The following is a 24,236-nucleotide window of genomic DNA, read 5'->3' on the forward strand; positions in this document are numbered from 1 at the left end:
GCTTGTTCATGTTGTTCTTGCTCTATGAAAAGAAATTAATAAGGGCTTGAATCACTACCATTTATTGAACACATATGCCACATGACTGTATACACCCACCCCCTTGTATGATGTGAGCTTGAGATCTTAGTCAAGGTGTAAAAATGTTTCACATATGCAAGGATATTTTTTCTCATGTTGTAGCTAACAAAGATCATAAACAGTGTTAAATCCCAAAAAGTAAACCAGATCCCAAAACTCCAGGAGAGATTGATTCTACATTGTTGCATTTCTTATCACAAAACTGTCTTCAATTTCAATCTTCATATGACCCCATAATCACCAGCAATAAAATTGGCTTATCAGAATATTATTCTATTCTGACTTAGTGTTTACATAACTCATTTTTATAAATACCTCCCAAAATATCTCTCCTTATACTGTACTTGACTTTACATTATTTATTTTGATGGTCTAAACTTAATGCATAATTCATCTTTCATAAATGAATCCAGCATGGTTCAACCATGGTTAATGGACTCCTCAAATTTACTTGTAAACCAGTAACTACTTCAATTTGCTTGCAAACAAGTAATTGGATATTTTACTCTTCAATGGACTTCATTAAAGTGAGCTGAACAATAAATTCAACCATTCCTGGTCAGATCACCCAAACTGGGGAGAAGTGCACATCTTAATAAAATGGCTATGATTACCTTTCAAAGGATTGGGCTCTGGAATGACTTGAGCCCTAGTAGGCACTGCTTTCTGAGAACTTTATTGTCATGGAGGAGCTCTGCCAAGAAAATTTAAAACCAATTCTTCTTCCCAAAGTGCCAACTATTTCTCCATTATGAAATTTCTACGGAATTCCATGAGAAGTCTCTTCTGTAAAATGAGCCTCCGTACTTCTGCACAGCTGCAATACCTGGCAACTTCCCTAGCCCTAGGACGTGAATACAGCAAACAACAACTCCACTGGCTGTCAAAACCGTGAGCAAGTTCTGGAAATGGAAGCACGCTGCTGCTCTCACCACAGAAAACGAGGCACACACTGATTTTATTACCTGGGTAGTCTCAACTAACAAGATGCTCCTAAAAGGACAGGCAGAATAGTGGTTTATTTCTGGCATGCCAAGTGCCTTGGCAGAAGACATTAATTTTGTCTTTCTTTTGCTATCATCCTTGACCCTCTCTCTCCACAAGGACAACTAAGCAATGCTGATTGAAGAAGTAATCATTGTGTGCTTAAATATGTTAGGAGCCAGTCAGCAAAGATGGGTACAAGCATTCTCTAAGAGCTTTTCTTTCTTTTACTTCCTAGAAGAGCAATATGCCATCTTGTGAACTAAAAGGGCCCCTGACCAACAGCGAAAATTAAAGACTAATGTTCTGCATATCAACTGCAATACAAATCATTCTGCTATCCTCTGGAGTTTGTAGAGAAGATAATTCTTACTTCATTTGCTATAGGGAGGTGCATCTTTCTGGCATCTTCCACAGTACTGTGCTGTTCTGGACTCTGTCCAGAGTCAACAGCTGAGCAGCATGATGTAGCCTATGATTCAAAGGCCCAGGGCAGAAGGGAAATAATTCCCCAATGCCACTTTGTACTATCTTGCTTTTTGCATAAAAAAACCAACATCCTCTGAAAGATATTTGATTGTGTAGGTAGTAAATTTAAGAAGTTTGCTTCGTGTGAAGATGAAACAAGTGATATTTGGTCCTTTAACAATTGGTCACTGTTGAGAGAAGAACCACACCTGTCTGAAATTATTTTTAAGGTGTGCATTTGGGTAAAAATATCACTGTTATCAGAATGTCAGGTTCTCCCACAAGGAATTTTTTCCCACAAACATCTTTTATTTTCTTGTTACTCTAAAAATATAACTGCCTTAGAGAGCAAAGTTGAAAACAAATACACATTTTGCTGAATTCTTTATATTTCATTCATAGACCTTAGCAAAAGGCTTTAAGATGTATTTAAGTAATTTTTAATGCATTTAAAATGAACATTAACCTGTAACATACAAGCCTACAGCAGGCCAGCTTTCAAGCTGCACATTGAAAAATCCATATTGAATTAGACAAGGTAAATAGAGCCAGTTCATGATTCTTAAGTAGACCTGACATTTACTGTTGGAAACGTATAGGATCTGTTGCTACTACTTAGCCTTAAAAGGAAAAATGAGTCTTGGGCCCATTTTTGAAATTATGAGGTACCATAAAAATTGTGGCATTCTGAGGACCCGCCCTTTCTAATTTTGAAAACTGATACAGAATTTGAAAAAAGATGGAAATCTTACTTTTACAGTCAACTGTGCTCATTAGGAGCTGGAGCAGAATTTCTCTACCATGGCACTATTAAAATCTTGGGGCAGATGATGTTTTGTTGTGGATGTATCCTGTACTTTGTGGATGCTTACCTCTATCCACTTACTGTCAGTGGTACCTCCAGTCATAAAAATTAAAAATGTCCCCAGAGACTTCCAAATATCCCAGGGGGAGATGCAAAATCATTCCTAGGAAAGGACCACTGCTGTTGAAGTGTTGCATAAAATCTTTTCAGCCCTTCTCCATTCTTGCAGACAGTAATCTCCGACACTTGACATCATGGATTCCTTCAATGTTGAAAAGGTGCTCTTCTTTCTTTTTGTCTGTGTTGTTCCTGGATCCCCTCTTCGCTGCCTATTTACTGACTTCTCTTTCTCTTCCTTCATACCACTCAATGAGTCCAGTAAGATTCAGCTGTGAACACTTTCTCTGTTTCCTTTCTCTTTTACCAGGTAGTTTAGTTCATGATTGATTGCTTAATATTATTTCACCTATAGTTCAGGCTTTTCTAAGCTCTAGATTTCCACCTATCTTCTGGAAACTATGCACCGATACTGTAAACTCCTTATAACTGCCACATACCTAAAAACCACCTCCATATCCATTCATGTTTTCTGTTCTATTATTGCGTTCATCAGCCTCCAGGTGTTCCTGGTTTTAAAATAGGGAGTTGTCTCTTCACTATATTTAATACACAATCATTTGCCTATTATACATTCTGTCCAGTCATTTCTACCTTAGGAAAGCCCTTATGTCAAAATGTTCTTTGGTAACCTCTGGATCTATTCTAACCCAGGCTCTTACTGCTCCCTGTCTTATGTTTGAAGATATTTTCCCGATTGCCTCCCTGTCACTTCCTTTATCTTCCCTAGCTTTGTAGTTCTAGAAGAAGATCCTTCCTAAAGCATAATTCTGATTATAATTGTCCTGTTCAAAACTAATTTTAAATTGCTCCCTTGCCCCTAGACAGTGACAGCCTCCATGATCCATTCTAGTTGTTTCTTTCACTCCCCTTACCATGCCGCCTTGTAACCATTTCCTCTCCACTTGTAATATTAGACCAATGAATCGTCTCAATATACCTTTTTACCTCACCGTGCAACCATTCCTCAAGCTCTTTTCTTTAGCAGAAATGTTCTTTCTTCTCTCTACTCGATCAATCCTACTTACACGTCAAGATTCATATCAAGGTAAAACAGATTCCCTGGCAGTAATCTTTCTGTCTCCCAACCTCACCAAAATTCAACATTTTGTATTGTACTTATTCACATATATACTTTTTGCATTCTTAAATAATAAGTTATTTGTATTTCCTAAATTATGCAGCATAATGTCTTATTCTTGAAAGGTACTTAGTGTTTGTTGAGTTATATCTATATCAGAAGATGGGGCTTGTTTGGGCCCTAGCTTCATAAACAGTAAGAATCTGACATTGCATATAAAGAATTATCCACTGTCACATTCTTCCTAAATACCTAAGTTCTCAGTGGCAGATAGTATTTCTCAAAAGTAGCCACAGCAATATTTTCAGTCCAACATACTTTTCTAGTACCTTGCCACTCCTCTTTAAAAAGTCGAGTATATTTCCTCTCCCTTTGAAAATGGTCAGGGCTTTGCGGTTGACACAACAATAGAATGCCGTGCAAGTGATGCCACGTGACTTCCAAGGATCAGTCCTCAAGGTCAATCTGGCTTTTCCCTTTCTTACTCTCTCCAGGATCCTCATCCTTGGAACTCAACTTCGCACATACGGAGAGACTCCCAGAGAGGAAATGAGCCCCCTAACTGACAGCCAGCGTGGACCACCCATCAGCAATGTGACTGAGAGAGTGAACCTTCAGATGATTCTTTCAGCACTGAGTCTCCCAGTTTTCCTGCTAAGGCTTCAGACATCATCATGCGGTAGAGAAAACAGCCATTCGTGCTCTGCCCTGTATAATTTCTGACCAAGAGTATAAGTGGTTGTCTTAGACCACATGTTTTAGGATAATTTATTATGCAGCCTTAGTGGCTGGGACATACTTCCTAGTAAATCTAGCAGAAAATGAAATAATATTTTTGTTTATTTTCTACTCATATGTAAGAGATGAGCCTTTTCTCTCATAAAGAAATATTTTCTACAATGTTATGGTAAGGAAAAGGGGCAAGATAACCCAAACACACTGAAGGGAGCTCTAGGTACAGGGAAGAACATATACATATTATAGCCACGTTTTTTTTTTTTTTAACTCATCTATTATTTTGAATATGATAATACTATGTTTGTGTATGATAGAAAAATTTAAACTTTGTCAACCTCTGGGAGAATGTTCAGGTAAATTAAAGATATTTTGGAAATTTAGACTAACAAATGCATGGCTAATTATAGGCATACATTTCAAGGGAAAGATTTTCAGGCAAATACAAATTTATTTTTTTTATTTTATTAAAGTATTACCTGATTATTACAAATTTGTTGTTTGAGTAAATAAAAATAGTTACTGTACAATTTGAAGGTTAGCCTTTTTTTTTTTTTTTTTATGGTATTATCTTTCATACAGATCCCTAGAAGATGTTTACTTTGAGGAAATGTTGATCTTTTAAAGATCTGCCACAGAATTCTTCTAGCCTACTTTCTGATCAGCTCCCTTTGTATTACGAGTCTATGAAATGATAAATCACAATTATTTCCTGGTTGATTTTTTCTGCATAACAGTCCCCTTAGCTCTCTTCTCATTCCCAGTAAAATTAGTGAGCTCTCTTCTCTTTTACTGTTAATGTCACTAGTATTCAACTGACATCTGTCAAAACTATTGGTATTCTTTATTGAGTTATTATTGAAATGCTTTTAAAATGGATGAATTCAACAATCATAAAGTTGTCAATTTTATAATTACCTTCTGGATGAACTTATGAGAATTATTATGGCTTTATAGTATCAGTTGTGAAAGCATTCAAAATGAGTCAAAAGATTTTTTTCCTGTGTCTCTTAAATACAATTATGAATTTAAAAAAACATAACAAAAACAGCATAATGATCTAGATATTATTATTATTATTATTATTATTATTGCTACGTAGTGGGAAAAAAACTTCATTTATACATTTTTCAAGATGTGGACCTATTTTCCAGTATATTTTACTTTACCAAATCCTGTTTTAAATAAAGTGAAAGTAGTACTCAAGAGATTGCAAATTTGAATTAATTATAAAATCATAAATCAGATGTTAATTTTGTTAATTCCAAACGTGTTTAAATATAATGATATTAACAATAAAAATATAACAACAAATATTTATTGAGCATTTACTATATGTCAGACACTGATAGGTACTGTTCTAGAGTTAGTTTATCAGATTCAAGTATTAATGCATTTAATCTGCACAATTACTTTGGATAGATACTTTAAATTTCCTTTTTTTTACAGATGAGGAAAAAGACTTACAGGGACTATCTATGTATAGAAATGCATTCGTTTTCAACATATGTCTATGTGTGCTCTTCTGTAAATATGCATGCTTACAAAAATACAGACACACACACAAATTAATATAGCAATATCAAGTTTTCTGAAGGAAAGACACAACATCATTTAACTAGCATATTTTCTTCTTTTTTTTACAGTGTCTATAATCCAGTTTCTGTCTAATAATTGTCTTCCCTGAAATGCCCATTTTTCTCCAGAAATGGCCTTTGAATGGAATGTTCTAGCTGAGGGGCTCTCTGTTGTAAGGATTCCCGTAGCCATCAGTACATTAGCTCCAACTGCTACTGTAGCCATTGCCATTTACGTTTCTCCCAGGAGAATTCAGATGAAAAAAAGAAACTGTTAGTGCTAAGTGTGTGCCAGGTTTGGATATAATCTCTAAACACATTCTAGCTGAGCCTAGAATGAGAATATTTTCTTTTATTTTTCAGTGGGCAAAAATACTATGTTATAGAGTACAAAATGTGAGCACATTACAATAAAAACAGTAGTATAGTAAAAATAGACACTCTTATGAGCACAGAAAAGATTTTATTTGGAACAATAGCTTTAAAAACAGACTCTTACTTCTCTAAGTTTAAGTACTGGGAAGCCAAGGGGACAAAATTCCAATTTAGTGACTGAACCCTCACTTTTTCCAGATTGTTCTTCCCTTAAAATAGTTAACAACAGTGACTGTAATTTCAACCAAGGAGTTTGGCACGAATTCAAAATAAGGATTTTAATAAACTTCAATATTATCCTAACATCTCCTCTCTTCTCCTAAAATCATGTATGTGAAGGTATATGTACCTTCACATACGTATTTATTTGCCTATTTTTATCTTTAAATGTTTTATTCTTCTACACTTCGATTTTGCTGAAAGTTATGTTCTAAGTCGTAAGAAGAGAGTTTCATGTAAATCCATAGCCAAGAAGACTGGGAATCATGAAAGTCTTTGGAAATTAAATGCTTTATCTTCAAAATATGGTATTATTGCTTCTGAATGGGAGAGTTAAAGACTGAAACCTGCTGCTAAACGACCTTGCTCAATATGTTTGTAGGTGCAGCTCAAAGAGAATCCAACAGATTCCTCCTTGTTTCTGTGCAAGTAGATGACGCCTCACAGTCAATATGGTAAAGTCTGACACACTCCACAGAGAGGGGAGGGTAGAATGTTAGTTTGAGCACAACTGGAAAAGGTGTAATTAGAGAGTGAAACCATAATAATAGAATAAATATAAAACTTAAAAAATAAAAGTAAAATAAAGCAAGAAACTGTGAGTAAAAATTCATGTAAAAGATCAAAACTAAATGTAAACCGTCTTAATAATCCCACAGCCTCCTGGAGTTTTAAATCAGAAATATTATAGTGGAATAAACCCAAATATAAATAACTTAAATAACCATTCCAGAATCCCACAAAACCATTCATCCATACTTCCATTTATTCACTTATTACTGTAATTGGTAAACCAAGTACAGTATTGTGGCCTTCTGACCATGTGAGATACCAGAAGTTAGACTCATTTTTAAATCACAAAGGTACTATGAAAAGCAGTATTGAAAACTTTAATGAGATGGGATAATGCAAAGAGGCAGTCTTGGTAAATGATTAAGTGACTGTTAAGTTTTTATGAGGTTTACTGCTTCTGGTATATATATTATTATGGTGGTGTGTAAAAGTGATATGACAGAAATTCTTTTTTCCTAGATAATTCCACCACTTTACTTCTGAACAAGACTAAAAAACTGTTTTGTTTTACAACTCATACCAATCCCTCATACATTTTTCCTTTGTTCTCTACTTCTCTTTCTTCTCAAGGTTCCAAACCTAACAGAGTTCATAAATGCATGTTCATGGCTGGGAAGTAAAATGAAATTTGAGAGTTGTTGAAGGACAGTATTGAACTAGTTCAATGAATTGCATTTTTTTAACATAATCCTAGGTATTGAGCATATAGTTGTGGCAAATGGATAGGCTTGATGACCCGAATACAGTACCTATTCCTTTATCGATACACTTTGCTCTGTATCTTTGCAATTCCTATTACAAGGGTTGGTATCTATTTGCCTATCACATCAACTGCACATAGACATGTGATTTGCTTTAGTCAAAAGATTGTTAGCAGGCTTCACACAAGCAAAGGCCTAAAAAAATTGTTTGTATTGTACATTTTTACTTACTCCCTTGGAAGGCTGCCCTATCCGATCAAGCCTGAAGTAGCAGCCAGGTGGCACAGTGTCAACTTATCCAATCCAACAACCCCCTAGATCACCCAGCCCCTATACTACAAAACAGCTAATCACAGATATATGTAGGAGTCCAGAAGGTCCCAATGCAGCCCAGCAGTGATAAGCAGAATCCCCAACCCACTAATACATATGTAAGAATAAACAAGTCATTGTTATATAAAACAGTTAACATTTATATAAAAATGTGAGATATTTGTTAAGCAGCAATAGATAACTAATACAACATCTCAAAAGATTTATACTCTCCATCTTTAAAAGCAACATCATTTGGAACATCAAAGGGGAATAGGTTTTGGTTTGTACCAGATGCCATATTAACAACATTATTAATATTAACATTATCATCCTCACAATCCTACACAGTAAGTAATAGTAAAATCAACACATTTAAATTGTAAACTGAGACACAGAAACGATAAGTGATTTGCCCAATATATTAGGTAGGGCTAGACTTTTCAGCCAACACTGCTTAGCTCCATAATATGGGATTTTTAGCTACTGAGCCATATTAAATAAGACTACCATTCCTCTGGTAGAACACTGCATTTTGCAGGTATAGGTTCAGGCTGTTGTTTCTTTTATTCATTGGAATTTTCTTCCATGTGATCACTTTTCCAGTCTAATCTTTTTGGATAATCCATTGAGATAAGTTCATGGATTGTTTCTTCAGATCTCAAAAAGCCTAACAAATGAATAAATACAATTTCAAAAGACTAGTCAGAATTTTAAATGAACACAGCCCACATTTCTGCTCTAGTATCCTATGAATATGACTTCTTCTATGTCAAATATAAATGTTCAATTATTTCTTAAATAGGAAGGCTATTTAATGAACATTCTTTCCCTCTACTCTTCATTTTTTGTTGTTGTTGTTTGTTTAATCAGTTTTGAGAACAAACGTAAGGCAAGTATTGTATTATATGCTAGGGAAGAATTTTTAACTGGACAGAACTCACAGGCCGCGCAGAGTGAATCTGGAGAAACACCCATGTGGGAATCAAACAGGAAATCCTAACACCTGATGACTCCACCTGTTCCCCCGACTCACTCCAGGCACAGCTGAGGTGATTAACAAGGTATCATGTCTACTTCCTGTGTGGAATCTATTTCATAGCTCCAGGGATTGCCGCTCTTCCTGGATGATTATTTCCCAATGTTTTTAGGAAGACATTTACTTAAACCTGTGATATCGCTAGGGAAATGTGAGGAAAATATTAAAAATAACTGGGATAAGGGAGAAGAGAAAGTCTGTATTTTAAAATACAAAATGAATGAGATTTGTATTTTGGGAAGAGACTAGTTGTATGTGAAGAGCTGAGTTCGACCTTCAGAGTCAAATGACGGTTGACCACTCCCTCCCACTCACCCAAGTGTGAAATATGAGAGCAGAGGGATCCTTATTGAATTTAAAGGGCAATAAATGTAGACCAAATAAAAAGAAATATTTTCTCACACAGCATATAGTTAACCTGCAGCATTTCTGGCTCCAAGGACCATTTAATTAAATAATCTGCACAGACAGAATTAAGTAATTTTATGACCACTAATAACATCTTCAGTGCTACAAAGTGAATATGATGAAGGTAAATCAACTCACATTCTTCAGGCGTAAGTTAATTGTCCACAGAAGATAAGAATAATTTCCTTTCCAAGTGGAAATAACACTGGACCACCCAGTAAACCCCCACTGACTTCCTTATAGGTAACAGGAGAGAAATTTAGACTAATCATTTCTCCAATTGTGAACCACCCCCCCTTACAATATTGATGCCAAAACCATTAGTAGTTGAATCTATCTTGGCATCTCTATTATATCTTATACACAAGTAAAGGTTTATAGCAGGAAAATCTATAAAAGTGGGGGCAATAAATTAGAGAAATTAAAGATATGAATAGTTTCAATTATACAATTGAAAAAAAAAGTAATGTTTCATTGGCTACCCAAAATTTGGTATATTTCCTGACAGTCAGCTTTAGTTATTGAAAGACTAGATTTTAAGAGGAAAATGTAGGCGTAGACTGCCATAATAAAGTGCCACACACTAGGTGCCTTAAACCACAGACAGGTATTTTCTCATATTTCTGAACTGTTGAAGTTTAAGATCAGGGTGGCAGCATATTTGGGCTCTGGTGATAGCCTTCTTCCTGAGTTGCAGATAGCTACCTTTTCCTTGTGTCCTCCCACGGTGTGCAAAAAGAGAGGAAAAGAGCCACCTCTCTGATGTCTCTTCTTAAAGGTCACTAATCCCAACATCAGGTTCCCACCCTCATGAACCTCATCTCAACCTAATTAGCCCCCATCTCCAGTACTATCCCATTGGTGATCATGTCTTAAACACATGAGTTTTTCAGGTTGGGGCTGGGGGACACAATTCCATCTATAGCACTAAATAGTCACTAAATCCACAATCTAATCAATAAATAAGGAAATTCTCATGACAACCAACTTGTATATCCAAACTCCAAATACAAACCAAGTAATATTCTTGGCAGTAGAGGCACCAAGGGGAAAAAAAATCCTTCCTTCATCCTTCATCTTAAATTGTGTTCTTAGTTTGTTCAGGGAGGTACATAGTACATATACAAATAAATGTTCTGAATGCAATGTTTTACATAATATAAAGAGAGGGTATAAGTAATGCTTTGGAATCACAGAGAGAAAAGATGGTAGAGGGAAAGGTAATGAGTAAGAGCTTGTCAACTAGACACAAGTATTCAAGAAGAGTTGCAAGGTTAACTGACATTACATGACCAGGCAGAGGGAGAGAATATGTCACATTCTTGACAGACATAGCCAGTAGTACATCTGGCTGAATCATGTCATGAATGACAGGGAACTGATGCTATTTATCTGAAAAGGTATCTGGAGTTCAAATGTGAGACCAATTGCTTCTGTAGATCATAAAAATCTACATTTCTAAAGTAGAGGATCAGTAGTAGAAAGGTTAGTAAAAGAGAAAATGTATTCAACAATTTTTCTCAGATGTTCTACAAATAGCAAGAAATGCCTTACAAAGTGACAGCACAGTAATGTTTCCTTCTCCAGAATTTTAGAATGGCATTGACAATAGGAGCATCTGAGGCAGCTAGACAAATTTAGGGCATCTACACAAAAAAGCTAAATGTATGTTGGAGACATGGCTACCAGCTCTTGAGCAAAAGAAACTGAGAGATGGATTATGGTTCTTCATATAAGTATTGAAAATTAAGAGAGTTGTAAATAAATTATCCTAGGAAAGAGTTGACCATATTGCATCAGATTGAACTGATTTAGGCAACTGAAATTTCCTTGTGATTCACTTTCATATTCTCTTCATAATACTAGTAAAATAGGCCTTGGACACATACTGGATTTAGATACTTGTCAAAACACATGCATGACAGAGCGTTCTTGACTGCTTTGAAGGTTCATTACAAGATCCTGTCAGAGGAAAGAAAGCTGTGGGAAGGTATTATATTTCAAGTAAATAAGTAAAAATTAATTAAAATTATGAGTTGACAGAAAAAATCAAATATTACAGATTTGTGTTGTGCATTGATTCATATGACTATTATTATTTTATTGAAGAAATAATCTGTAATTTTTTTCTTTGCTGAGATGACTTTGATTTTAATTATAAACACATTTAACAGAATTTCTAATTAATTTTCTTTTACATGGGTTTCTCTATATACAGCATAAAACTAAAAGCTGAGTGGCACTGAGGTATTCCCATTTTTGAATTGGGGTACATTTATTCCTTTCGAGACTGGGGATTTGGAATTCTATTATTTTAAAGGAATAAAAGCTTTTCAATGATGAGAACATCAAAATGAAGTCAGAGGGACAACTACAAAGGAGAGAGTTATAACATTGCATCACATCCTTTAGCTCTGTTTATTCCACTCATCATTTTTCAAATTCTGATTTGTATCTTTATTAGTAAATTTTTAAAACAGTTTAAATAAAACTTTGGCCACTTAGCCTAGAAATTATATACATATTTTCTCCTGTGTTAAATGAGCACCATTTACATCCTTAACACTGTTAAAGTTTTCTGTGGGAAGCACATTAACCAGTTTACACTGGATTACCTCTTTGTATAATTTTGTAAAGTCTTTACTTTCCTCATATTTAGCTTTATCAAATAAATTAAGTTCTTCATGCTTCTATGTTTTTTCCTGTAACTCAACAGCATAATCCTAGAATACTGAAATTTAAAGTGTCTTAAAATATCATGCAAAACAAACAAAAATGTGAAAGTCCAATTTATGAAGCAGAATCTACATTCTCATAGAGTATATTTTTATGAATAATCTTATTCAAAGTGTTTTGAAGTGACCCAGACCCAACCCTAATCATACTTATGCTCGTTGCTATGCTTAGAATATACTGACCATAAACACAGTTTAAAGGTGCTTATAGGAAACTCACTAGTTACTCCTTTTAAGCATCAGAATAGAATTTAAGGTTACTCACAATCACTCTTTTTTGATTGCCTGCTTATTTTTCTCCTATTAAAATTGTGGATGCTATCAAAGAATACAATAAGGTTATGTAATGGAATTTAAACACACTTTATTGCAACAATATAAGTTCCATGTACAGTTATAAGCAATATGGCTGTGCTTAATAATCTTACATTGCAAGCATAATTGTGGTATCAAATTAGTAATTTTCACAAAGTACTTGCATTAGAAATTGGTATGATACAATATATTTCAATTCTCAGTTGCACAGGAAGATAACAATTTGTTTAATAGGAGATCTGGGGATACAGTTCCTACTCTTAGATCTGATTGTCCTGTTTATACAAAGCTCAGATTCCTAGTCACAGAATTTTAGAGCTTGAAGAGACCTTAGAGATCATATAGTTCATCAACTTTATTTTATAGAAAAGAAAGTAGAAGTTAAGGGAAGTTCTTTGACTTAATGTAACAGAAAATAAGTGAAGAAGCTAGAATGGAAACCACTTCTTAACTTTCCTAGGACTGCAAAATGAAGTTGAGGCAAAAAGCTTAGATTTGAAAATCTTTGCACAGAAATGGTACTAAAGCCATTGGGTTGGACTGAGTCACTGAGGAATTGAACAGGAGATGCGTGTCAACCTGTAATTGTTGAGCAGAAGAGAGAAAACTAGCAAAGAAGGCTGCAAAAAGTAGCAGGTAAAATGTTAAGAGAGTGGGGGATGATGGAGCCCATAGAAAGAAATAAGGGCTGGTTCCATATTAAATGCTGCTGAAAGATCGGGTAAACAATGCCAGCTTAAATGACCATCTGTTTAGCAACATAGAAATCACTAGTTTCCCTGGCAATTGAGGTTTGAAGCCTGATTGGAGTCGATAGAGGAGAGAAAGTATAAAAAGTGACTGAAGGCATTAAGCTCAGGATGCTTTACTATGGTGACAGTAGCTGCTGGGAAACTAGACATTAAATGACATCTTCATTAAGCTACTTCTTCAAGTTTGTACTTCCTGTAACAAAAAACAGCAACGTTTAAATTGCTATGGGAAAATGATTTCTGATTTCTTACACGGGGCACATGCACAGTGCTTTGTTTTGGACGACATTATTAGTTAACCACTCATTCTAAAATAAAATGTGTGCTCAATTTGTTAAATGCTGTGGAATCCCTGAAGGTAAGGGACAAAACTCTTGTCATTCTCCATTGTGTCTTAACCTGGGACTTAGCTAAACCCTAAGAAAACAATTCACGCTTGTCCCAGCAAAACTTCACTAAGACACTCCGTGTCTAAAGCAGCAGTCCACCTTAAAGACTTGTTTCTTTTAGCAGAGGCTCATCAATATCTGCACAGCCTCACAGGCAGCTAGGAGGCCTGTCCATTAATGAAATGTTAATGACTGAATTAGACCTGTAATAACTGAAGTAGGATGCACTGCTGTGAGTCCATTAGCATCAGCAAACCCCGCTGAGGAACAAGTAAACACAGCACACAATGAGAAAACTTTCAGGCAGAAGAGTTAGAAGTGTACAGGTGTTTTCACATGGAAAACGACATTTCCCTGAAATAGGATTAGTTTATTTAGGAAAGCTAATCCCATTCACCATATTTCTTCAGGGGAAAATAAAGACTACAAGATGGATTGTGTACTTATTCAAGATTGTTTTATTTTTAAAATTCTAATATTGCACAATTGTTTCCTCAAAACTTTTTAGGATCACTTGCCTTTATCATCAGGTGCCAAATATGCCAAACAACTATGCTTTTCTTTTTTCCTTGCCTTGTTTTTTTTCTGGCTTGTTTTTATTTTTGTTATATTTCCTCTTTTAAGCTTTCCTTGCTTATTGAAAAGCAAGATGTTTGTGAAAAGCAAGAAAAGAGTGTGAACCCTACAATCTTCCCAATATACCTATCCATTTTCAAAAAGAAGAAAATTATTGGGAGATTTAGGACACTTTTTGAGTCTTGATTAATATAAAACGATTGTAGAATTCATTTCTGAGATGTAAATATAAATCATATGGCATATGAAGCAAAAGCTGTTATGTATTAGCATCTAGTTCAATTCTATAATATACTGCCCTTGTAATAAGCTTGAAGATTTACCATTTTTATTTAAACATATATTGTAATTCAATAATACTTGAATTGTAGCAACTTGATGTAAGGCAAAAATAATTGCCATCTCAAGTTATTCCAAAAGACAGAATAGCTAAGGCTAATTCTATTAGATTTCTTTATGACATCTACTGTGGGTCTTACTGCCCCATTTTCATATTTGGATCTCTAACCACAGCTGAAAATAACATATATGTGGTTTGAGAATTAGACGTTGTGTTTGCTTGGTGGATCTTTTAGAAATACATATGAAAAACCTATAAAATCAATATCATATTATTGTTTTTTGTTAAATAAAACAGTATATATCAAATATAGTAGTTCAATAACAAGTTTTGCAGCTTATGCTGAACTTCATGCATCCTTCCAGGTCCGGAGTTCTATATTTATCAATAACCAGTCATGTGACACTAACCCAAATCCTTTAACCTTTCAGGGATATTAAAAAAAAAAAAATTGAAAAAGAAGCTTTATAAAGGAAAACATGATAAACATTTAAACTTTACATTTATTTGAACTTCAAACTTAAATAATTATACTTCCTGATACATTAAAATGTAAGAGGTGGAGATAAACCCAAGAGTTAAGAGAAAATGAAAATGAAAGGTATGTTAGAAATCTAATCAGCTAACTGTCCCACAAAAAAGGAAAAGTCATATAAGTGGAGCCCAAATTCACAGAAATAATCCAGTCTACATGGGTACAAACTAAATATTTTAACTAGAATTTGCAAATACAACAAATCATAAAACATATATATTTGAACAAATTGTGCTCTAATATAGCTCCTAAGAGATCAGATTTGAATGGAACAAATGAAAATACTGAAATGTTTCTTTTCTGTAATCTAAATGTTGGTTTGTCATGCAAATCATTCACTCCTTGATTTATGTTTGAAGGGTACTGGTTATCTTTAGATCTCAAAATACATACATACACTTGCACACACACACACTCACATCATCTTGCTTCTTTAAATCTTTGTCAAGTTTCTTATTTCAGTTTAATTTTGCTGTCCACAGGCAAGAAGAGAGGTTCTGCACAGCATTTTGCAAATAGCAAGCATGACACTGGAGTTGAAATTCAGACCACGCAATGAACTGGTCTATAAAGTGAGGTCAGTGACAAATAGTAACACCTGACAAAAAGTATTACTCTGATTACAGTTAATGGAATGTATTTCCTCATTCAGAGTGTCCAGAGCCTATAAACACTGCCTTACAATTTTAAATGGCTAAGAAAGAGAAATCCATCAAACCCAAATGATGCACTGATAACAATGAATATGTAACGTATGGATAATCTATTGGTGGTAGTTTCTGGAAGAGTCAGAGATCAAGTAGGGTACATATTGGTAATATAAACACCACATGAATTACTGCAAACTAACACGCTCATAAAATCAGTCTCAAGAATATTAGTGAATTTAAAGGAAATTTAGAGTAGTAAGCCGTTAGCTTTGAACTGAATCTTAGTATACAAGATTGGATTTCCACACTCCCCAACATTTTTTTTTTTTTTTGGCTTGGACAACTAGTGATTTCAGAATCAAATATCAAAAGGCTTTTGTAATACCAAATGTCTTCCCTTCAAAGTTATTTTTTTCTTTTGTCTTTAGGTATTAGTTATTCTGTAGAATAATGAACAAGGTATCCTTAAACTTTTCTTTAGTACAAAATTTCAAGCAAAAAGTTTAAATGTACCATTATTTTTCAACAAGGACAAACTCCCATTAGCAATACATATGCAATCATACTTTATTTCAGTAAATAGGATTGAGATTATAAAGAAATAAAGCAAATGTTGCATGATCTAATGACTCCTATAATTCTAAAATGTTTAGAATATAATAGAATATACAAATATCTTATTGGTATGTAATGATAATATATGGCTTGCCTGACTGAAAAATAACAAACTTTCCAAAAGTAAGATTGGATCAGGATTCGACTAACCTCACCCCAAAGAAATGGAAAAGCCCCAGAATATCACATAATTTAGTAGAAATTCCAGGGCTCATGAAACACAGCTGTCATTACCGCTTACTTGCAATGGAATTGGTCATTCTTCAGGCTGCTACGTGAATATCTGTTGGACCTTTCTGTAGAAAAATTATAATGTAGAAATTAAAAACCTTATTTGTAATCCAGAAAAACCAGCAATGGTACTCCCTCATGGTTCCTCTGTGTTACTAACACTTATAGAAAATCTCTTGAATACACTAAATTGCACATAGAGAATAAGAATTTCTAGTTAGGCCAGTGCAGTGGCTCATGCCTGTAATTCCAGCACTTTGGGAGGCCAAGGCGGGTGGATCGCCTGAGATTGGGAGTTCAAGACCAGCCTGACCAACATGGAGAAACTTCATCTCTAATAAAAATACAAACTTAGCTGGGCGCGGTGGCACATGCCTGTAATCCCAGCTATTTGGGAGGTTGAGGCAGGAAAAATGCTTAAACCCAAGAGGCGGATGTTGTGTTGAGCTGAGATGGTGCCACTGCACTCCAGCCTGGGCAACAAGAGTGAAACTCCGTCTTAAAAAATAAAAAAAAACAATTTCTAGTTAATCAAATAGCTATTGTATTAATTCATTTGTTCGTTCATTCTCTTTTATAGAATTATGTTAAATATGGGTCATATATAAGGGAGTTTGTTTGTTTGTTTGTTTGTTTATTTGAGACAGAGTCTTGCCCTGTCGCCCAGACTGGAGTGCAATGGCATGATCTCTGCTCTGCAACCTCCGCCTCCTGAGTTCAAATGATTCTCCTGCCTCAGCTCCTTGAGTAACTGGGATTACAGGTGCCCACCACCACGCCCAACCAATTTGTGTATTTTTAGTAGAGATTGGGTTTCACTATGTTGGCCAGGCTGGTCTCGAACTCCTGACCTCCTGATCCACCCGCCTCTGCCTTCCAAAGTGCTGGGATTACAGGCATGAGCCACAGCAGTGGCCAAGGTAGTTTATTTTATGTGCTGTTTGTTCACTGCTCTCAAACATCTCAGAATGCAGCAGAAGGTGTTTCATTCATTTATTCATTCATTTATCCATTCAGTCTATTTTCTGAACCCCTACCATATTCCAAGCACCATTATAAATACAGAGAAAGAGACATGAAGAAAACTGTCAGGGTCCCTACTTTCACAGCGCTTACATGCTCACCATGGAGGGAGTAAAAATAAAATATCAACAAATAAAACAAATTGAATGTCAGATTGATAGGAATCAAGAAGGAAACGAGAACAGAGTGAGATGATAAAAGTGACTATGATGCTGTTTCAGATAAGGTGCTGAGAGGACCATTTAGACAGGATGTTTAAGGAGACATCTGAACAATGTATTAGGCAAGAGCTTCAAAGCATAGAGCAAAACAAGTGCCAGGGCCTGAGGAGGCAGTGAACTTGGTGTATTTCTGGAAGAGCAAGTAGACTAGTGTGGCTAAAGAGGAATGAGGGTAAGTGGGGAGACTATAAAGAAACAAGGTAGGAAGGACATGCTAAAGATTTGGGGACTTTATTCAAAGTGAGATTGGAGGATATAAGCTGGTATCATATCTTAATTCCATAGCTATTTAAAAATAAATTTATATGGAGATTGAAAAGATGAATAGCAGAAGCTCTGACTTCACTGAGAGAGCAGAGGTGTTGGCAGTGACTTGGAGAGGGTCAGGAACTTTGTAACCAAAAGATAACTATGGACACATTGGAGTGGTGGTAAATACAAAATCTTTATAATCCAGGAGTCATTACATATACTTCCTGAGATGGTTAACAGTATATAATAATACAACCTATACATGCATCCTGACTGTGGATTATTACTAGTTATGACATAACTTGACACAGATAATCAAACTTCAAAATGCAGTTAGATCACTTGGTTGGGAAAGGAAAAAGAAAACCAGGTCCAAGGCAGATTTGATAGGAAAAATATGTCAAGAAAGGAAAAAAAAAGAAAGTCAAAAGGACTTGGCAGAGGATAGAAAAGTGGGGAAGCTAGTTACCATGTCAGATTTTTAGCTGTATACCTGCCTTTTCCAGGAATAGTTTTCTGCTTTCCCTCTCTGAATTGTTATCTCAAAATAACTCCTTTGTTTTTTCAGAAGGATGGAAATTATTCTATCTCTGGTTAACATTTGTTTTGTGGAGGTTCATATTTATTTGTCGTTCTACAGTAGCCTGACTACTTTAACAAGTACTTTCCAATTGTTCTGTTATTTCTCAGAGTCACATTTTGCCTCTAATTAGTTTTTATTTTGTAAATGCCTCCCATTACTCATTGATTTCTTGAGCTTTCTGGTTTATCCTTTGTGAAGGAAAGAGAAAGATTATATTATATATATATATATTTTCCAGATTAATTCTACTCAGCTGAACTTGTCAGCGATGAGTGTAACTGTGTTTTACAGCAGAACTCCAAGTCTTCAGGCATGGCAACGAATCAACTCGTTACTCAAGATATGACTACCAAACTATTAGATACACTGGTTAGAGTCCTCCCGGTAAAACATTTCAAAAACACTTAACTGAGAGGTCAATTGTTATGGTTGTGCAAATCCAAAGGTGAGTTCTTGGGTGAAATAGACATAGATAGTCTCCACATGTCACTCTACGATACCTTCTGTCTAGAAATATTGTTTCTTATTTTTTTCCTTCACGCAAATTTGAGTTCAAAAGAGCTTAATGACTGTTGCTTTCTCCTTTATCTGTGTTACCATTCACAACTTTGTAATGCAATCTGAATGTAAACCCAATTGACCCTAGTAAAAGTGAAGTCATGGAACTAGTGCATCTATAGAGAATAAAAAAGCAACAGGTTTCTAATGACAAAGGCAAGGGAAATTTCTCTCCCTCGGGTCAATTTCAGCAAAGTGGGTGAGCACAGCACATTCCCTTCCATTTGGAGAAAGACAGGGCAAAGCAGAGAAGACCAAGAGGTGATTTTGCACTTTTTTGACTAGATGGCTACAAATTGAATGTGAACTATAATCTTAGTACAGGAAACTCAATGATTCTTTTTTTATCTTGCAGCTTTGGAAAGTGGAGACATATTCTGAAGACGGAAGAATAAAAAAGTAACAAAAAAATTTGGTTTTCAAACTGGATTGTTCTTGTTTATACATATCTATAAACACTGTGATTAATTACAAGTTGTAAGGAAAGGAGAAATAAAATAATTGAGTTCTTACTTTGTACTGTGGTCATTATATAGACAATTTCATTTTATCTTTACAAATTCCTCCATATTAATCTCTATTTTGAGATGTAAAAAAAAGAAAACTGAGGCTTAGCAAGGTAATCAGCTGAGTTTTGAACCACATGGCTCTAAAGACCAAGTCTTGTTCACTAGGCCACTGAACATGGGGCTTTGTACAATGTGAGCTCCTGGTCCCTGGTCCCAAGTGGGTCTAAGGTAAGACTGTATTTTTAATAAGCTTTACAGATGATTCCTCTAACCAATCAGGATGCTTAAAGCAAACAAAAAGCCCAGTGGTAAAGACAATGCATTCAGCACACCGTGCAATTAGTAAGTTACTTTCCTGAATTGTCAGAAATATGGCTTCAACTTTTCAGGGCTAAGACAGTGCATGAATATGAAATTGCAAATGGAAAAATACAAATGAGAGTATCTTGTGATGGTGACACAGAGCTATACAGGAATGTACCTTAGAAGGTCAGAGCACACGCAGTAGACATTGAAGTTTCCAGATGAAACTAATTCCTTGACTAAGAGAGAAAAAGACAAAGAAAAGAAAGTGAGGAGATGAATAGTAGCGAAAGACATTGAATTCTTCTATCTTCATTCCAGTGTGAGTGACTCCTAAAAGATGGGAAATGAAAGGGTCCCTATGACACTAAACCACAGAAATGGAGCTGAAACTTCCATGGAAAAGAGATATTAATTAGCCTTGGGTGTGGCTGACTTTTAATGTATTTAGCATAGTTCCTGAGAGTACTGGGATGCTGAGCATAGAAGCAAATGGAGCTCCGAGGCCATCATGCCCATTCAAGTAAATAAATAAAGCTAAAGGGGTTGGAACGGTGGTGAATAGACTATGCATCCTAAACTAGGGAAGTTTGACTGTTCCTTTGCCATTGTGCCTCAAGGATGGTTGCATAATAATTTTTTTATCTAATTTTTTTTAGACCTCTGAAGAGAGGATACTTTTGCTGTGTTTCTATTACCAGAAAGGGGTCTCGATCTAGACCGCAAGAGAGGGTTCTTGGATCTCACACAATAAAGAATTTGAGGTGAATCCATAAAGTGAAAGCAAGTTTATTTAAAAGGTGAAGGAATAGGCCGGGCACGGTGGCTCATGCCTGTAATCCCAGCACTTTGAGAGTCTGAGGCGGGCGGATCACGAGGTCAGGAGATCAATACTATCCTGGCTAATATGGTGAAATCCCGTTTCTGTTAAAAATACAAAAAATTAACTGGGCATGGTGGCATACGCTGTGGTCCCAGCTACTTGGGAGGCTGAGGCAGGAGAATCGCTTGAAACTGGGAGGCGGAGGTTGCAGTGAGCCGAGATTGCAGCACTGCACTCCAGCCTGGGCGACAGAGCAAGACTTTGTCTCAAAAAATAAATAAATAAATAAAAGAAAGTAAAGGAATGAAAGAATAAAAGAATGGCTATTCCATAGGCAGGGCAGGAGGGCTGCTGGTTGTCCATTTTTTATGGTTATTTCTTGATTATATGCTAAACAAGGAGTGTATTATTCACGAGTTTTCCAGGAAATGGGTGGACAATTCCTGGAACTGAGGGTTTCTCCCCTTTTAAGATGATATATGGTAACTTTCTGACATTGCTATGGCATCTGTAAACTGTCATGACACTGGTAAGAGTGTCACTTAGCATGCTAATGCATTATAATAAGCATATAATGAGTAGTGAGCACAACCAGAGGTCACTCTCCTTGCCATCTTAGTTTTGGTGAGTTTTGGCCAGCTTCTTTACTGCAACCTGTTTTATCAGCAAGGTCTTTATGACCTCTATCTTCTGCCAACCTCCTGTCTCATTCTGTGACTTAGAATGCCTAACTTACTGAGAATGCAGCCCAGCTGGTCTCAGCCTTATTTTACCCACCCCCTATTCAAGATGGAGTTACTCTGGTTCAAACACCTCTGACATTTCTGGTACTTCTGGGAATATTCAGAAAAGGGAAGAATCTCAGCCCTCTCTTTACAATATCCCACTTACCTTTTTAATAAACTGCCCTTCAGTTTCTCTCTTTCTCTCTCTCTCTGTCTTTTCTTCTCGAGACAGGGTCTCACTCTGTCACCCAGGCTGGAGTCAGTGGCATCACCACAACTGACTGCAGCCTTGACCTCCCAGGCTCAAGTGATCCTCCCTTTTCAGCCTCCTGAGGAGTAGCTGGGACTACAAATGCATGCCACCATGCCCAACTAAATTTATTATTTATTATTTTATTATTTTTTGTATGGATAAAGTCTTGCTGTGTTGCCCAGGCTGGTGTCAAACTCCTTGGCTCAAGTAATTCTCCCACTTCAGTCTCCCAAAGTGTTGTAATTATAGGTGTGAGCCATTGCTCCTGGCCCATCAGTTTCTCTTAAAGCACAGAGGACACCCCCACAGAACCTGACTGTAGAGGCTTCCATATCTCCAGGTCAATTGGGCAGGAGCAGACAGGGACAGATAACACTAAAGACATGGCCATGAAAACATCTATGACAGTAATTCCTAACCGTTCCTATAATTACAATCTCCTGGGATTTTTATTGTTATTATTATTTGCTAGTACCCAAGCAACACCCCAGACTAATTAATTCAAAATCTTTGAGGGTGGCCCCCAAGCATCAGTACTTTTTAAAGCTCCCAAAATAATTCTAATAAGCAGCTAGTATTGAAAACCACCAGTGAGAGACTTGGTGTGTTTCTCTCAGCATTTGAATATTTTATCCCATAATGCAGAAAATGGAACTTAATGAAAATTATACCTGTAAAGACATATTAAGTAGTTAAGTGTGTATTTGCTTTGAAGACCAGAATGTATGCATATACATCATTATCTTACTTCAAAATCAAAATGTATTTCCAGTGTCACAATTCAAAAATGTTAAAAGATCTTCCATGTTATCTAAAAAGAAATGCATTAACATTCAAGAACTTAACTGATTATATGCGTATGACCTTGGTTCCTGGGCAAGCCATGACCTTGATTGGTCCTGCAATATCATCCATTACAAAGGTAGCTATTATGCAACTGGCACCTAAATATAAAGCATCTCCTATTAAGGTGATACAGTATAATGTAATGTAAAATAAAAATAATAATAAATTTAAAAATGTTTTCAGTACTGTTATTTGAGTCCCAAATCCCAGATCAACCATTGCCCTAATTTCATGTCACAAGGGGAGATATATTTTCTACTGTGATCTTTTAAAGCACCTGGTCCTTTGGAAAACTAAAATTTTATCTTTCCCTCCTCTTCTTCTTTCCCCTCTTGTTTGGTTTGGTGTTTAAGATGAATGACTATTGTGAGGGGGCTGGTAAAAACAAAATGTAGAATTAATAGATTCAATCCTGTCCCACAGAAACCAACTTATTAGGTACTTCAGGCTCCTTGATGTTCAAATTTGTTATCCTCAATGTAAGGGAAGTATTAAATTTAGAACGCTGAGGTTTTTTGGCATGACATACATTGTAGTGAAAAGAGATTGGATTAGAGACCGGAAGATAGAGTAAGTAAATTCAGCTTGAGAATTAACAAATTACACTATTTTGTGCAAATCACTTAACCAACCTCTCTGAGGTTAATTCTTTCATCTGTCAACTAAAGGACTTGGACAACACTAAAGAGCTTAGTCCCTTATAACTTGAACTTCTTATGGCATATTTTAGATCTATGACCTGTGGAAATAATTGCATTTTGAGGAATGATAACAATTCATTTAATTTGTTATAAATCAAATGTGGGGTAAATAAATAAGTTATATGGAGTTCCCAAAAAAGACTGAGAAAAAAAAAAAAAAAAAAAAAAACTTCTTTCCTGTAACTACATTTCTTATAATTGCAGGTTACACAGACTTACATATTGTTTCAGCCTAACACTGATTCAGAACACCCAGGTTATACTAAATATGTAAGATTTATAAAATGACATTACAAATACATTTAAATAAAATTCTGGTGTGTATTTTTGGACACAATACTGTCACTGCAAACAAACAAAAAGAAAAAAGGAAGGAAAAAAGATGGATCTAAAGTCAAGTAAAACTTCAAATACCAAAAGCTGCATAAATCAAAGCTTAAAATCTGACTAGTAACAGCAGGACCAGATCTATGTGTATAAACTGACGGAGGTGTGGTTTCCAAAGCCACTCAATCCGCTTGTATACACAATGCTTGAATTTATTGAGTTTTGCTGCAGTGACCATTTGCTTCTATGGCTCAAGTTTTGTTTTCTTGAGGGTTTCCCAATCTGTCTCCCTCTTGAGAAAACCACGTGAGATTTGTTCTTTTTATCTAAGCCATTTGCATTCCTCTTAGCGTTTCTCCTTTTAAGGTAAAATGAATGTTAAAGGATGTTAGTGCCAATGATATTTGGCATATTCTGATGTTAAGGAATGAGATTCTTTCCATCTAGCTCTTGTGGGATAGTGATTGCTACATATTTGAAAGACAGAATAATCAGGCTT

The 24,236-nt window shown here is 35.7% G+C and overlaps 1 long non-coding RNA gene across 1 annotated transcript; it reads left to right on the forward strand.

Moving 5' to 3' along the window:
• The first annotated feature begins 17,906 nt into the window (after positions 1-17,906).
• LOC117095034 lies at positions 17,907-19,640 on the forward strand. Its single transcript, XR_004441779.1, has 3 exons — positions 17,907-18,029; positions 18,984-19,137; positions 19,606-19,640. It is a non-coding gene; the product is annotated as an uncharacterized LOC117095034 (long non-coding RNA).
• The last annotated feature ends 4,596 nt before the right edge of the window (positions 19,641-24,236 follow it).

Source organism: Trachypithecus francoisi, unplaced genomic scaffold (genome assembly GCF_009764315.1).
Source record: "Trachypithecus francoisi isolate TF-2019V2 unplaced genomic scaffold, Tfra_2.0 Lachesis_group13, whole genome shotgun sequence".
Lineage (NCBI taxonomy): Eukaryota > Metazoa > Chordata > Mammalia > Primates > Cercopithecidae > Trachypithecus > Trachypithecus francoisi.